At 45.0% G+C, this 11,659-nt stretch overlaps 1 protein-coding gene across 1 annotated transcript in view; it reads right to left on the bottom strand.

Moving 5' to 3' along the window:
• Nucleotides 1-6,135, bottom strand: part of ZBED4 (zinc finger BED-type containing 4) — a 30,914-nt gene extending 24,779 nt beyond the window's left edge. The window contains exon 1 of the mRNA XM_006016497.3: nt 6,040-6,135. The gene's annotated coding sequence lies outside the window, so the exon portion shown is untranslated. The remainder of the gene's footprint in view (nt 1-6,039) is intronic.
• Nucleotides 6,136-11,659: the final 5,524 nt, after the last annotated feature.

Raw genomic sequence — 11,659 nt, 5'->3', positions numbered from 1 at the left:
TAGGGAAAGTGGCACTCAGAGAAGTTATGGGGCTTAATTTGTGGCATGCCTGTCAAAAAGGTTGATATAGTCTAGGCCCTGGGTCAAGACAGAATCATCCCTGCCTAAACCATTCCAGGCAAGCATCTGTTGAACCTACTCTTCAAAATTTCCATGGATGGAGTATCTACACGTTCCCTAGCTAGCCTGTTCCAATGTTTGACTTCCCTTATAATCAGAAAGTTCTTCCTCATCTCCAACCTAACATTTCCTCTCCTCCAGCTTGAGGCCATTGCTCCTACTCCTGTCTCCTATGACCACAGAGAAAAGCCTCACTTAATCTTCTCTGAAATCTCGCTTCAGGCATTTGAAGACTGTTATCAATTCCCCCTTGGTCTTCTCTTTGCCAGATTAAATAGCCCTAATTGTTTCAGCCTTTCCTGAGAAGCCAGGATCCCGATTTTCTCTCTTAAAAATCCCAAATTCCCAGTTTAAAAAAAATAAAAATCAAATTACCTGATTAAAACGCCCCCAGATTGCGTTTTTCCATGGATAAAATGAAATATCACTATATATATATATATATATAGGTATCAACTGAACACAATGTTTTATTGATATATTTACAATTTTAAAGAAATGTGGAAGCCTACCAGTGCCACAATATCTAAATACCTATATATTTTTGTGTTTGGTTTTGTTGCATCACGGAAAAGCAGAGCTCCTCCTGCCCCCTTTGCTCACCAGGATTTGGGGCCAGCTGTGGCTGTCCATCCCCAGCACCCCCTGCTGCTTTGTGGTGCTAAGCAGCCTTGATATTCCGGTGCCCTGCCCATCCCATTGCCCCTCACTCCCAAGACACAGCCCTCCCAGCCCTGCAGTGCCCCTCACTGCCAAACCACAGTCCCCTGGCCCTGCCAGTGCCCCTCACTCCCAAGCCAGACCCACCCAGCCCGGCTGGTACCCCTCACCCCTATGTGTGTGGGGAAGAGGGGGCAGGGGGAGCACAGGTAACACGTCAGGAAGAGTGGGGGGGCACATGACCCCCCCCCCCCCCCCCCCCCCCCAGATTTCTGTATCCACAGTAGGATGCAGGGCTGCACCTGGGCCAGACCAAATCTGGACACAAGCCACCTCTGCAGCCAGGAGCTGGCATAGGAGGAAGCTCCACACCACCATGGCCAAGGTACGGCGTAGCTGCAATACAGAGTTTGGTTTTGTGATTCCCACTGCTGCTGGACAGAGGCATCTCACCTTGGTGGCTATGGCAGAGTGGTGCTTCCTCCCGCACCAGGTCACACCCGAAGCTGATCTGGCCAAGCTGTGGCTCATGCCCCACTGCGGGCACAGAAATCTGGGAGGCATTTGCTCCCCTGCCATATCACCTATGCCCCCCTGCCCCTCCACAAGTCACCTGTACCCCTGCCCCCATATACTTACCTGTGGGGAACAGCAGGAGCTGCTCCCCACCCCACAGCCTGGTTGCTGTGTGCATTCATACATACAAGTGGCACCACATTCCCCCTGCATTCCGCTCCCCTCCAGCTCTAAGCAGCTCCTTCCACACTGGAACTCTGCCAGACTGCAAGGGAAACCAGCAGTTTCCTGCATTTTTCTCCTTTAAAGGAGAAAATCTGCATTTTTCCACAGCAAACAGAAAATTTGGATCCCTGCTGGTAATTTGGATCCCAGTCCATGTTTCCTAGGCCTCTGCTCATTTTTGTCACTGCTGGACTGTCTCCAATCTCTCTTCAGGTGCAGTGCCCGAACATGGACACAGTACTAGAAAGGAAGAAAATTTCCTTGATTTACAAGAGATACTCCCATTAACACAGAGGAACTCAGCGTCCAAGAGGAGTGGTCGTTCCTTAAGGAAACGATACTCGGGGCCCAAGGGGTGTCCATCCCGACAAGAAGCAAGGCGGGCAGGAGTGTCCAAAAGCCCCCCTGGCTCACCAAGGGTGTCCGGGAATGCCTGCTTGCCAAAAGGGTGGCGTACGCCCGGTGGAAGGGGGGTGTAATCTCCAAAGAGGAGTATACCTCCTCTGCTCGGGCCTGCAGGCGGGCTGTTAGGAAGGCCAAGGCGGAGATAGAGCTCGGATTAGCGTCCAGGATTAAGGATAACAAAAAGTCCTTTTTCAAATATATTGGGAGGATGAAGAAGGCGCCGGGTAATGTGGGGCCCCTGCAGGATATGCGGGGCAATCTGGTGGTTGCGTCAGAGGATAAAGCGGACCTCTTTAACCAATTCTTCACCTCCGTTTTCTTGTGCAGGGACCGGGACTTCCCTGCTGTGATAGAAGCCGGACGCGAGGGGATCGCCTTCAGACCTCAGGTTGGGGAGGACCGGGTTAGAGAGCTTCTGGAGGGGCTGGACGCGTTCAAGTCAGCGGGTCCGGATGCTCTCCACCCCAGGGTGCTGAGGGAGCTGGCTGGGGTTATTGCAGGGCCCCTGGCACGGCTCTACGAGCGATCGTGGTGCTTGGGCCAGGTGCCAGACGATTGGAAGGTAGCTAATGTGGTCCCCATCTTCAAAAAAGGGAAAAGGGAGGACCCGGGCAATTATAGGCCCGTCAGTCTTACCTCAATCCTGGGGAAGCTCTTTGAGAAGATCATCAAGGAGCACATTTGTGATGGGCCGGCATCCGAGATGATGCTCAGGGGCAATCAGCATGGATTTATTAGGGGGAGATCATGTCAGACCAACCTGATTGCCTTTTATGATCAGGTCACAAAGGCCATGGATGCAGGTGTCGCGGTGGATGTAGTCTTTCTGGACTTCAGCAAGGCCTTTGACACCGTCTCTCACCCCATCCTAATTAGTAAACTAGGCGACTGTGGCATAGATGCCTACACGGTCAGATGGATTGCAGATTGGCTGAAGGGTCGCACTCAGAGGGTGGTGGTGGATGGATCATATTCGACTTGGGGGGAGGTGGGTAGTGGAGTCCCTCAGGGCTCGGTCCTGGGCCCTGCGCTGTTCAATGTCTTCATCAGCGATCTTGATGTTGGGGTGGAGAGCAACCTGTTTAAATTCGCTGATGACACCAAAATTTGGGGGGAGGTGAGCACGCTAGCAGGGAGAGAGAGATTGCAGAAGGATCTGGATAGGTTACAGGGGTGGGCAGACAGGAACAGGATGCGTTTCAATACGGACAAGTGCAGGGTGCTGCACTTGGGTAGTAGGAACCAGCAGCACACTTATAAGATGGGGAGCTCCCTACTTGAGAGCACGGAGGCGGAAAGGGATCTTGGTGTCATTATTGACTCCAAGATGAACATGGGCCGACAATGCGAGGTCATGGTTGGCAGGGCTAACCGGACCTTGTCGTGCATCCACAGGTGCATCTCGAGTAGAGCCAGGGAGGTGATCCTCCCCCTCTATGCGACGCTGGTCAGGCCGCAGCTGGAGTATTGTGTCCAGTTCTGTGCGCCCCATTTCAGGAGGGATGTGGACAACATGGAGAGGGTCCAGAGGAGGGCCACCCGCATGATCCGGGGACAACAGGGCAGACCCTACAGTGAGAGACTGCGGGACTTGAACCTATTCAGCCTCCACAAGAGAAGGCTGAGGGGGGACCTGGTGACCGTCTATAAACTCACTAGGGGGAACCAGAAGGGTTTGGGGGAGACGCTGTTTCCCCTAGCCCCTGCTGGCATAACAAGGAATAATGGGCACAAGTTGATGGAGAGGAGGTACAGATTGGACATCCGAAAAAACTACTTCACAGTCAGGGCGGCTAGGAGCTGGAACCAACTTCCAAGGGAGGTGGTGCTGGCCCCTACCCTGGGGATCTTTAAGAAGAGGCTGGATACTTACCTGGCTGGACTCATTTGAGTCCCGTTTTTGTTTTTAGGGTGAGTGGTTTTGTTTGTGTTTTTGGGTTGTTCTCCCGCCCTGGCGGGGGGTCGGGCTAGAAGATCTATTAGGTCCCTTCCGACCCTGAAACTATGAAACTATGAAACAACCTGGTATGCTGTTGGCCACTTTGACAACAAAAGCACGCTGTTGGCTCATATTCAGTTTACAGTCTACTGCAGTAGCGCTCAACCTTTTGGCCCTGTAAGCCACATGATTGAGGCTGAGCTAGCTCGTGGGCTGCATCAAGCCCCATACTCCAGGATCAGGCCCTGGGGCCCAGCACTGCCCCCTCCATGCCCTGAGTGCCAGGAGCAGGCCCTGGGGCCCAGTACTGTCCCTGCTTGGCCCCACACATTGGGATCAAGTGTCTGATCCAGTGCATAGGGCCTGAAGCTCCCCACAGGCCTGGAAGTGTGATGGGGCAGGTAGGGTGCCACTCTGCAGAACTGGAACACAGCCAACCTTTCCCTGGTTTGTATTTGTACATGCAATTATTCCATCTCAAGTGCAGGACTTTGCATTTGTCCTTGTTGAATTTCATTTGATTGATTGCAGAAAACTTCTCCAGCCTATCCAGGTCATTCTGGATCCTAGCCCTGCCCCCCTGAGCATCTACACCCAACATGGTGTCATCCGCAAATCTGCTAAGAGTGCGCTCAGCCCCTTCATCCAAATCATTGAGGAAGATATTAAACAATAATGGATCCAGGACAGAGCCCTGAGGAACCCCACATGATACCTTCTCTCAACTAGATGTTGAGTCATTGATGACTACCTGTTGAATATGATGATCCAACCAGCTACATATGCACCTTACAGTTCTATCATCTGGTCTGTTTTTCCTTAGCTTATTAATGAGAATGTTGTGGAAGATTATCAAAAGCCTTACTAAAGTCATCCACTGCTCTCACCCCCATTTGTAGAGCCTATCACCTATTCATAGAAGGAAATTTAGTTGGTGAGACATGACCTGTTCTTGGGGAATCCATGTTAGCTAGCTCCTGAGCACCTATCCCAAAAGGCTTATGGTCTAAAATTTACTGTATGTCATCCTAAGCATGATAGTGTAATTAATGAAGTGTATGATTTGTAAGGGGAAATACAAAGGATGAATATGTATATAAATACTTGTTTAGGTTAACTGTGTTTGTTTAAGAATATAGACTCATAGCTACAAGTCAGTAGTTACATTGTCTGGAATTATCTTAATAATTATTTTTGTCTGACACATGACGCCTAGCTATAACAGACCAAGTGTTAAAATAGGTATTTTTCAATTAATGTTTTTAACCTTGAAAGATGCATTGGTGAAATTGCCTTATGTGGATCTATAAAAAGCTGTGGTATTTGACATCATAAAATTAAATGGCACAACACAGATACTGAAGTCACCCTGAAATGTTCATATTAAATTTCAATATATTAAATATATATTTAAAAAACCCACACACTGCCTATTCCAGAGAAAGCAGTATCACCTGCTTTTCAAATTCCCTTTTCAGTATGAAAGAACTCTAATAAGGGGCTGCCACAGAAAGAAATTGCTCACTCTCCCTGTGGCTATAATACTGCCTTAGAAAGCAACAGCACTTTGCTTTTGCTTAGAATCTTTCCAGTGAGAAGACCTGAAGACAAGACTGATATACAACAAGTTCTGCCTTATCAAAAACCCACCTGTTTCTCAGTGAGAAACTGTTTAAGACTACTACCATGTTTAAATTACCTTATGAAGGTTTTCACTGAATCTCTTGTATATCTATCATCAACTGCCAAAAAAACCCAATGAATGTATCCATTTTAAAAATTAAAATGGATTTTTCAAAGAAAATCAGTATGTTTTTTAATACTATACACGAAAAAACATGAACCTAGCATACATGTTTTCAGAAGACAAAAATCTAGACATCTTTAGATGCTCTGGTGATTCCTGTTGCCTTCCCATCCCCCAAGCAAATACTCTCAGCAAGGGATTTGGGAACACAAATCCACTAACGTTCAAATTCATGCATCTAAATCCTTGCACTCATGCAAACCTCTCATTAAATTATTAATACTAAACCAATTGTCACATTCACAATCTCAGAATTATTCAAGTCCTTCTGAGTCAATTGCATTTGCTCTACAGAAAAGGGGAAAAATTGAGGATCAACCTGGAAAAAGAGCAAGAAAAGAGTCTAACATGACGGAGAGAGACTTACACATCAGCTCCATTGTGTTCTGCTACCTTCATTTCAGATTCAATACTTGCTGTCCAAATCAATTCAGGAAATCTACGTAGAGGGAAAAAAATAAAGTATCTTTAATATAACTTTCCAACTTTGTCAGCTGTTGCAAGCTCATCACACATTTTGCTGTATTTATGTGCATTTTCAAAGCCCCATTACTGAAATCAAACCTGCATGAGACTCTCAGCTTTCACTTAAAAAAGGTTTGTAGAAAAAACCTAGATGATGTTAATTCCTAAGCTTCAAAGCAGAAGGCAAATAAAAACTAAATGCTGGCATGAAGTTACTCTGTTTGTTAGATCATTCTCATGTTATTTTGGGAGCCGACAATTTTTGTACACTCAGAGAAGACAATTAGTTTTTGCCCTCCAAAAGGTCAAAGAAGCTACTCCTCCCCACAAAAAGCACCTACCCATTAGGTAAAATAACAGTTCAAAGGAGCCTGTCAAGAGCTCTGTATCTGCAAACCGAGAGCAACTTGAAAACAGATATTCCCTCCCCCCACAATTGGGGAAGTGTCCTTCTTTGGTGCTGCTAGCCCATGATTTTATCTTTTTATTGGTCAATCAATCAACATTTAAGCAAAGAAATCAAATCAAAGGCAGGTCTGAGGTTTAGAGGAAGAACTCTGCACAGTTCGCTTTTCATAAGCTTCCCAAGAAATAATTTTGTCGGTGGACTAAAGTTCTTAAATTGTTATGCTCTTCTAGTCCCACAAAATTTCAGTGACGCACAGGAGTGATCATCTCCAGCAGTCCTACCCTACTCCTAAAAAAACACAGTTTAAGGAGAAACTGTTCAACCACTGCCTAAAATCCCTAGGGCTGCCCAGGAACTCCTAACTTCATGATCTCTTGCTCATACTTCTATTTAGAAACCCTTGGATTCTTCTTTTAAAGGGTAGAAAATGTGGCACTCCTCTCAAGGATGTTAGTAAAACACATCTATGTAATCGGATGGGGAAGAAAAGATTGAAAACATCAACAGATGCAATTATACATACTACAGAGCCATAAGGACAATTCTGTCCAGCACAATTAAGAAAGTAAGTAGTGGACTGTACAAAGAGTGCGTTATGCCTTTAGAACACCTTACAATGAACTACTGCAATACCTTTTATGAATGAGCATGTATCTTATACAGGGAGACGCAGAGGGGAGAAGTTAAATGCCTTCCATAAAGCCAAAGTCGGATTCAGAACAAGGATTGTGTGGGAGACACTGAGCACGATACCATCTTATATACCAAAAAAGAAATCACAATAAGGCACCCCCCTGTAAAATGGAATCAAAACACTTCAGCCAAAGTGATTCGTTCCTAGTTCTCCCACATACTGGGTGAATGTTATAATCACTCTTCTAATAAACCAGAATCTAATAACCACTGTATCTGACCAGACATCCTTCTCTTCCCTGCTGGTTTTGTGAATGATGCCTAACCTTTATTTCCATTGTTCTCCTTTTTCCTGAAATAAACATGAAACATGTTGTTTGGGACCAAACCAAACATCCCAGTCAGCCCCAAATAATTGATTTCTGTTTTTAACTTTTTATAGTGATTGGACTGTAGGACTCCAAACCCACAAAATAAGATATTTTTTCATACAATATAAATCAACTAATGAACATAAAAGACGAGAAAAATAAACATCTTTTGAAGTACAGCAAAAGCTCTGTTATCCGGCACTCATGGAGAATGGGGGGGTGCCGGATAACCAAATATGCCAGTTACCCGAGAGGCGCGAACAGGCATCTTTGCCTGTTCGGGCCACCGCCTCTCCCGCTGTGCCCAGTACACCGCTGCCCCTCCCTGCCATCAGTGTGCTGGAGGACAGGGAGGGGGGACCCCCGCGCAGGCTGCTCTGCCCCAGGCCATGGTCCAAAGTTGGCCGAAGTGGGACTTCCGATTTTGCTTTTGCTGTGTCGATCGGCATGCTGGTTAACAGAGCATGTGCCGAATAACGCAGCTTTTACTGTATACTAGATTTTGAATGTAATAATAATCAGGCACAATTACTACACATTTCTATTCTGTCACCATAGCATTAACTTGAAATTCAATGTTTCCTGCATTTTCTTACAAATTCAAAGAACAGCAATTGAGAATCACTAAATCTAAAAGTGTAAACCCAAGCCCATTTTCCAGTTAAAAGGAGCCCATGGATTAAGTTTTGAGTTTCAACTTTAACCAGTGAATGTTCAGAGATTATTTGTATATTTACTAAGGCAGAAAATTAGTGCTTTCAATTCAAGAGGTATTCCTTCAATTACAAATCAAGGGAAGTCTTAATTTAGCAGAAATTTGCACAGCTCCAGACAAAGCAGACATATTTCAGTTGAAATGGCTAGTTAATTTGTGCAAAATACAACACACATTCAGTTATAAAAATGAATCCATAAAATTGCAAGGAATGATTAGTTTTCATTCCTGCATATCACTAAAGTTATTAGAAAAAAAATCAATTAAACAATACATTTTCTGGTTCAACTAATAAAGAACATAATATGTAATATTGTTATTTTTTTTGTGCCAGCATCTACTGTGAACTGTGATGCAGTTAACAAAGATTAACACATTTTAAAACAACATGCTTGTTTAAGATTTCAGAATAGATTATGTTTTTTTAATTAAATCTTGGACAAGCAAAAAAGTACGTTGTCAAATTCCAGGATGTTTTCTTATTCTCTTTATGACATCCTAACATCATTAATTCTCCACTGAAGAATACTACAAGATACCACAAAAGAAATTGCATCCAAAGCTTATTCTGTTTTTAAATAATAACACCACAATGGTAACCTTATGTCTAATATATTTTTGAATCTTTACTCCCCAAAATTCATATAAATTCCTATCTTTGAATCACTTAATTGCTCAACCTGTTAATGCAGCAGCTGAAATTAACACATTTCCACAACTGCACAAATTTCCATTGATGCTAATAATGCAGGCACAAATAGCCCTAATGGAACAGGTAGAAGGCAATTTTACCAAAGAGATGAGGAAAAAATTACTAGGAAAAGTTATTTTCAAATAGTGTACAGAATTTCCTGCTTGATAATATTAGAAATAACCCTATGTAGGGAACTTACAATGCCAAGTTATGGGCTCAGTATAGAACTGCTATTATATTCTATTCATGTTCTTATACATTATGACAGCATCTGATTTTACCTAGCCTGCTTTATGCCGAATGTTGAACTAAGACATGATCATAGTGTTCTTCACGAAAATCTTTCTAACATTTACAGCTGTTCAGGTTACCACTGTTTATGTAAATAGTTTTCTTTATTTTCTTTCAGAGTACAAAGAAGCAACACAAACTAAATATGCCCCGCTTGCAATATGGAATAAGACAAGACTCACAGCCAGACTCAAATTGTATCTCCTCATAGTGGTCAGGGGATAAAATTGAGGAGTTTGCCCCTCTTGTGCAGTTTCCCTGGCACTTGTGCACAGAACAGCAGTAAGGGGCAGCAGGCTGGAGTGTGTTCAGGAAAACAAGAAAGAGCATTCATAAAGAGTTCATGCCCTTTAGTCCCAACCTATCTTTTTCCCAAAACAGTTCTCAAAAAGTAGTCTTTCACGCAGTTGTGGAAAACTAGGGGAGGGGGGAAAGAGAGAGTACAAATGCAAGTGTGCAAGAGTTGTAGTGTGGAAACCATCAAAAGAGGATCAGTTATTTTCCCATAATCTAAAGAAGGGGGTTTCAACCTTTTTTAATAAGTGTACCCCTGGCGGCCAGACACGGAACGGGGCGGGGGGAGAATTGCCTGCAGCCAAAAGCGGAGTGGGGCAGGGTGGGTTGTGGCGTATGGCCAAAAGCAGAGCAGAGGTGCGGGGTGGTGAATGGTGGCAGCAGGAGCTGCCGCCACATGCAAGCTTCCCCCTCACCCCACAACCAACTGGGTGGTGCCTGTGTGGCCTGCAGAGGGGCACTGCTGCCCTAGCCCTGCCCTGGCCTTGCTCCTGGGAGGCGGCAGTGCTCCATCCCCGCCCGGCCAAATGTACCCCCTAGGGCCTTCCCATGTACCCCCAGTCAACAACTTCTGAGCTAAAGGTTTCCCAACAGCATTATACCATATATCTCTGTGGTTCAAAGATACTATTTACTGCACATTTATTTAATTCCTCCCCTTCCCTACTTCTACTTTCTTCATTTGATAAATATCAAGGGTGAGTTCTGATCTTCTCCAACTATTCCTAGCGGACCTGTTGTAAGCCTCAGTTATATCATCTGTATTACAGTACAGTAGTGCCTAGCAGGTTCAGACAAGGCCCAGGGTCCCATCATGCTAGCTGCTACACAAATATGTAACAAGCCACCAGTTCTTACCCCAGGGAACTTGCAATCCAGGCTTATGACAAGACAAAGCAGGTGAGTGGAATAAACAGAATGAAGATTTTAGCATCCTTTTATCACAAATCGCAAGCTTCAAACATATGATTATCTAAATTGCTCATCCCAGAATCTTTTGTGGGGATGTAATTTCATTTGTTTTCCATTTACTTCACATTTTGTCTACACTGTAAAGGAAAACCTCCCAAGCTCCCAATATCTGTTAAACTACAAACATGCTAGCAATATTGGCAGTCTGGCTGCGGATGGTTCTTAGACTCTAGCAGGAAGTTTTCACACCGTGTCAGCTACTCTTGTTCCCAGCAGGACAGTCTTCCATGCTAGAAAGGACCACACTTCTCATTCAAATATCAATCAGAAAATAATCTTCCAGGTCTTCTTGCCTAACAAAGAAGTGACACCAATGTGTATTTTTATTTCTCCGTTATATCTACTGCATAATGTTCCAGGTTTCCCTTACAAGTCTCTTTCTGAAAAATAAACTCCATGTTCAATTATTCTCAGAGAAGACTTCCCCCTCTTCCCCGCCTCCCCATTTTGAAGAAAAAAAAAAAAGTGTTTAATACACATTGGGAGGAGCAGACAGAAGTTCCCCAGACTTTCGTGCTGCCCCAACCACACCCCATAAACCCCTAGGTTATGGTGGTCCCATCTTTCAAGTGAAATGCTACAGACTCTTAAAGAGAAAGAGAGGGATTATGGTCACTTTTCCTTTCTTTTACAGGGCATAAGGGATCCTGAAAACTTGTCTGCTTTAAGAGAAGCAGCCAGGATGCCTACCATCAAACTTCACAGCACTATTCATAGGGGAGGAGGGCTCACAATCAATGCCACACCCGCCCTCAAGCGTCCTCTACTATTTTGACATTTGGTCTCTTGTACTAACAGAATTCAAAGCAGAGAAGAGAGAGCGAGGGAAACCCCAGCCTACAGCCTACCCCCCCCCCAGCAGAAAGTCCAGTGACTTCTGCAGACGACTCCAAGCCTCGAGGATTGTACTCTTAAATTCCCTCCAGACCCACCAGCGAGCCCTAGTTAGACCATGCTCCAATCCCTGCCACCCCCAAGAACAAAGTACCGAGAAGGGGGGAGAAGAGGAGCTGGCGTTTCGCAGCCCATGTTGGTCGTGCAACTTCAGCGCATTGAGGGGTCAGCGCTGGCGCAAAGCCGCTCCTTCCTGCATGGGCCACTGCGCCCCTCAGTCCGCCCGCGCAGGGGAGATGGGCAGGAAGC

Source organism: Alligator sinensis, unplaced genomic scaffold, assembly GCF_000455745.1.
Source record: "Alligator sinensis unplaced genomic scaffold, ASM45574v1 scaffold600_1, whole genome shotgun sequence".
NCBI lineage: Eukaryota > Metazoa > Chordata > Crocodylia > Alligatoridae > Alligator > Alligator sinensis.
Note: the sequence above shows the minus strand (reverse complement) of the source record. Positions and strands in the feature narration are given on the sequence as shown.